The sequence below is a fragment of the Photinus pyralis genome, unplaced genomic scaffold (assembly GCF_008802855.1).
Source record: "Photinus pyralis isolate 1611_PpyrPB1 unplaced genomic scaffold, Ppyr1.3 Ppyr1.4_LG4, whole genome shotgun sequence".
NCBI classification, from domain to species: domain Eukaryota; kingdom Metazoa; phylum Arthropoda; class Insecta; order Coleoptera; family Lampyridae; genus Photinus; species Photinus pyralis.
In genome coordinates, this window is record NW_022170511.1 from 926,138 (window position 1) to 932,459 (window position 6,322).

A 6,322-nucleotide genomic window follows, 5' to 3' on the forward strand; every position below is an offset into this window, starting at 1 on the left:
TATTGCGATCTATTGAGGCCAAGCCCTTAATTAACTTGGGAATTCGTTTGCTATATCTTCATTTTACTCACAAATTGACGTTTGCAAAAGCATTCACCAGAAACCCCCACCTTACCGATCTTGTAAGAGTGTTCAAAAACCCAGAAAGCATTGCAGCAGGAGCGGGGAGTTTCCTGGGCAACATGTACAGCTACACAGTAAGGACTGAACCCTCGATAAACCGCCTGAGGTACATTAATTATAAGAAGGCTGCTTTTAAGACCTCATGACAGTTTCAAAAGTCATATTTGAAGTATCATTACTTAGCAACTTTAAAGCACGTGTGTTTTAAAGGCTTTTTTTCGCACGCATTTGAGTGCTTAAAACGGAGATTGTAATTCAGGTATAATAAAAAAAAATTTGCTAGGGTAAGTAAATTGAACACATCAATAATCATAGCATTGGAAAGCCTCGAGGCAAATAATTGCAATTTTACACTTGCTTACTAGAAAAAAGCTCACTTTGTCTCATAATCACAACAATAATGGTTAACAATTCGCACAAATACAAATGAGACTAGAATTAACAACTAACGAAGTTGGAAATTTGGATATTAATGCTTGTTTCGGTTATACAACACCTAATAATTGTTTTAAGTGGCTGTGCGTGTTGAGACTTGTTTTGTTCGATTTAACAAAGGAATTTTTTTCTAACGATTAATTGGAAACGAACAATATTGCTCCTTTTACGGGGCTTACCTCATTCACTGTCAGCATTTCAATTACAATTTACACGCGTTTGGCGGTAAAGGAGTATACTTTGTTTGCGTTCAGATTTACGAAGACATTTATTAGTAAGATACACAAGCAGTCGCCTCGCAAAATTAAACGCATTAATCGAAACGGCGTCCCGTAAAAATTAATTAAAAATAGAAGTTTGGGAAAATTTACATTGACACGTAAAACCAGAATTCGAAACAGGCGCGTTTTAAATTAGTACACCTGGGAGCTTATTGCTAACTTTTCCGTGGTTTAATTGCTTTTTTTCTCGTTTCTAAGAGCCACGAGTGCGTTCTTTCTGTTCCCGTCGTTCTTGCGCTAATTTGTACTTATCCTCTAATCTACAAAATACGTATCCGTAGCTCCATGAGGATCTCAAAAGATAGTCACTTCAATTTCAGAAGGGTCATTCAAAATCACCTCCTCCCCGTTCTGTCATAAGGTTCTCAATCAGTTATAAAGTATTGCACTAAATACAGTGTTTCAAAAAAAATTCTACCCCCTAAATCACTTCCCCGGAAATTAAAAATTGGCCACTCCAAGTTTGTACTACATCAGTCTTACATTTTCTCGTATTTTGTATCTAAAGTTGTGTTTTGAGACGCAATGGACTTCAACTCTTTTGAATATGAAAGTGAAGCAGACAAGAATGGGCTACTTTTATGGCAGAGCCAGAAGAACTTTCCTGTAGAAGGGCAAATTTTGAACTTTAATCCCAAATAAGACTTCATTTCCACGTGTATATTAGCTATTAGTTATGCTTTCTTCAAAATCCTTTACCATTACGCAAAATGTGAAAATATCGTTTTTGAAAGAGTATGAAATTCCCCATTAGGTAGTCCAAATTAAAATACAATTTTATTTTGCAAATTTTAACCGAAGTTATTATAGATAGATCCTATTGGAATCACCATTATCTGGTGGAAAATACTACTCTGAATTTGCAAATTTTTATTGAATTGATTCCAGTTTTTTATAAGTACATAACGTTTGCAGACTATAAGCTGTTCCTCAAAAAGGACATTTGTCTTTACGTATAAAACGCATATACCTATAGTGTCAAAAAGAAGCTAGCTAAAATTATACGATTTGTACGAAGTGACTCTACGATCACAGTTTTAATGTATCAGAGCCGAAATTCCAAATTAAGAATTGGGATTTCGGGTTAAAAGTCAAAATATGGAAAATATTAGTGCCCTCTTAAACTCTTCGTTACTAGACAACGTAGAAAACTTGGCATAGCTTGAAATAATTAACACTTTGCAAGTATTTTACATAAAATATTAGTTGGCGTCGTTTTCGCATATACCTACATAAAGTGGCGTATCAAATATACCTACCAACTTTCTATAAAGATTCCGTAACTAATGCCAAAGTTTCGGCTGTGCATCATGAAAATTACAGATCTGCTTTACGGAAGTTTAGCAGCTACATAACCCCCTTCAAAGGCTTTAGTTACAAGCAAAATGGTTCATATCGGTATCCGGTCGATTTACAATTCCGCGTATAATGTTGCTATTATTATTATCTAAAACTTATAAGGTTCTCAAGGATTTTGATTTACATTTACGTTGGAAAATTTAAAATATCTACTATAAAGACGGTGTAATTACCATGTGTTCGCTCACTTTAAATTTGTATTTTTTCACTTCTTTGACACTACGTTTAGCCGCTGATAACTAAACAAGATGGCGTATCTAATTGTGTCCGTAGAAATATTTTAATTACATTGGACAATCCGATAGCTCTCGCCGTTTGGAAGACGAGAGTAAATTAATATAGTATGATTTCCTTGGTAACCTGCTGGTTTCTCTCCGATAACAGGACGATGAGGATAAATAAACTGTCATACAGCTAAGAAATTGATCGAATTTGAAGCAGTTGTGCAATTATTCTATTTAACGTCATAGGTTGCGATAATGTAGAACGGAACTGTTTTTCTTATCCTGGGACGTATGTTCGTTGGAAGGTTAATATATTTACTCGGCGTTGTTAAACTGTCTAATGCGGATAGCTCGTTGCAGAAATTTACAAAAGAACAATCGCATAGTCGGTAATTTGTAGGAAAACTATTCAAAATATTAAATATGTGCATTAAAAATAATCTTAAAAAACAGTTGGATTTTTACTATTTTAATCATATTTATGAATTCGTTTTATTCATCCAACTGAAAAGCTCATTTCCAATTCAAATTGGCAAAAGATTTGTACTGTGGATTTACGATTATGGTTCCGCTAAACGGTATAAACAGGAATTATTTATAATATCGTAAAAAATGATGTAACAACCCCTAACATTTTAATATGCTGCATTTGATCATAAACCACGTGCCCTACTTCGGCAAGAAAGTAAGGTTGGGAATGCAATTACGGTGTAACACTACCAAATATTGCGGTTTCCTTTCAGCATTTATAGGTAGAGCCACCATGAGCCAGTAACGTAAAGCTCCATTTGAATTGAAAGCTCTTAGAGGTGAGCACTTCATATTCGCTGAATTTAGTTTTGAGCCCAAAATATTGTTGAAACTTGATAAGTAGCTTATTTATAACGAGTCTCACGAAGAGATTTGTTATAGCAATAAGTGGAGTGAAACTTTTTCACGTAGGTAATAATATGTTTCAACCAAAAACAAATAATTGCGAAACCAGCGATAAAATGAAAAGATAATAATGTACACTGCTCGTTAAAAGACTCCGAATTTAAAGTCCCCGTTGTTTTTATAGGATGTAATTTAGTATAATGGAAACCGGCTAATACGTCTAAAGTCTGCTTAAGTGAGCTTTAGAATATTGCTTCCATCCAAGCAAGTGTATTAACGGAACGTGCGTAATTATTGAAAACAATATTGCTAGATCTTTTCCTTTTGGACCTATTTACGTCGCTTATTTGTAAAGAAATAGAGATTCATGGTGTAACTAAAGCAAATAAAAGGATTTTGTTTGTTTCGTCCTGTGATTGGAAACTTTAGCATCGGCAATTGCGTGCTTATGTCCCGTATGCGAAAGTCGAAGCTATCCGGATTTGGAGGGCTGATTACTATGATCATGATTGCTCCTATAACATCTCCACGGAAGATTGATCCCATTAGACAGAGAACAGTTTTAGTCGCTTGCGTAGACTTTCTAGAAAATAACTAGATTAGCAAAGCAAAAGGTCGAGAATTCGAAAATTTGGCTTGCATTCAGAATGTATCTGATGCAGCTTCACAAATAACTTACTGAACAGCATTTCAATGAAGAAGTTCCTATTGTTCTTTACATTGGCTAACAACCAGTATGCCGAATACCTAATGGTAAAATGTGACTATTTTTATTAGTGGAGGTAGAATTGTTGAAATATAGTGTCACATATCCTATCCCCACAAACGCATCTAAATTCGTTGGCCATTGTGGTGAATGCTCTGCTTATCTCTTAGTCATATGCGAATCTACTTTCTAATGGACATTGGGATTATGTTGTAGCGTTATGTAGCCTTCCTTATGAAACGAGTTTCATGGAAACCTGGCGTTCAGTTTAATGGACAACCCATAAAAAGTGTAAGTAGCTTGATTATAGTGAGATAGATATAATGCCTGCTACATACGATATTTGCTTATAAATAAAAATTCACAAAATGTTTTACTACTCGTACAACGTCACAATCGAAAAGATACGGGAAGAGGTTTTGTGATTTTTAATTACACTTTGATAGGTATGTAAACTACATAATGTATGATCAGTTTATAGCGTCATTAAATTCCACATCTAAGAAGTGTAGGTACACTAACTTTTAGAGGCGATGGCGTAGGATATTGGCTGACTTCCTTTGACATTTTATTTAACTGCTTCAAGCTCAATTTTTATGACGTCATGGACTTCATTAAATAAGGCAAATTTTAAACACATTATTTAGGCATATGATATCTAATGATGACGCGTATCAATTATTTATGTTATTTTCAAAAATACATTTGATAAAATCAACTTTGGTATCAAAATCTACTTTTTGACGCACCCTGTACACAGGAATAAATTATGATAGACGTGTGGGGGTATTTTTTAAATCCCAACACCTGATTTTTAAAATACGCGAATGCGTTTTTAGTAAAGATAGGAGGATGACACAGCCTACAGGATGGAGGGACGCCCCACGCTGCTCAAATTCTTGGTGGGAAGGAATAATTTTTTTGTATAATTTTTTGAGTTCTCATGGAAAGATATTAAGATTTCCGAACTCAATTATTGTTAGACACCACCAGATGATGACATAAGTAAGGCACCACATATAGGATGGATCGGTTCCAATGATTACTACATAATTTTGTTCAAAAATTTATATTTAAAATTCATTTCAGCGCATTTCGCTATCAAGGAACAACCAACATCGAAGGATTAAAAAGCGACGTAGTGCTACAAGCGATTAACCCTGTGGTAACTTTTCTGACATTTTTTGGAAATTTTATACTACAAGTAGAAGTAGAAACAAAGTAAAGCTTACAAAGGTTATTTGGACCTATTACCCCGCACGCAGACGGTCGACAATTAAAATAAGACATCTTAAAATTGCTTACAGTTTTTTTTCTTAATAATCCACATAGTTTGGTGGCAAACGATTAGCAATGCTTTATGCTAGGTGCACTTAACTTACACACACCCACTGACATCAGAACTTCACTTTGCTTTATAATACAGAATTAGATGACAAACAACACTTGCTTGATAAAGAAGATGACACATTTTCGGGGGCTGTTCGGACGGTAGAAACTTTTAATAGAAAGATAACCTTAACGATATGCCTAGCTGTCCTACAACTTCTTCCTTTTTCAACTCGATGAACCTATTTCGGTAATCAGACAGCACAGGTGTTAAAACTTCTTACACCACCTTAACTTTCTTCTGGAAAAACTTATAAAAATGAATAACTGCGTCTTTAACAGAACCATGGTTGAGTGCCCGAGAATTAGGTCTTCAACAATCGCGATACCAGCAACCTCGTTTTTTTTGGGTTGTCTTCAATATTTAAGAAAACCACCACTTCCACCTTAAAATAAACTGGGTTACTTAGATTTTACCAAACAAAAAATTTCCTTATCGCAAACGACATTAGCCTTTTATAAAGTACACAAGCTTAGTCAGATGTGTCTTGGCTAAATTGAATAATGTACAAATGCGATCAAATGAAAACAAAAACTGTAAAAAAATTGTAAAAGGAGAAACAAATGCGGAAACACACATTCAATTAAAATAACTCAACTTTGTGTTTATTAGAAAAAAACCAATATTTAGCTAATAAATTTCAAATAATCTCATATACAGGATGTGCCGTCATTATTGTTATGTTTAGACCACAATAACGCCACAAAAAGACATTATTTACACCAAAGTTTGGTATTTAAAATTGATTTCCAGTCTTGAGTTTATTGTATTCCGTTCGTGCTTGCTAAATACTGTTAGGTTGTAACAAGTTTGTCAACTATAAGTGACCAGAATGTGACATTAAAGTATTATTTCTTCCCCCTTAAGTACCATTTAGGCTATTCGGCGTTGAGTTATGACATAATTCTTCGTGTTTTTATATTACAAA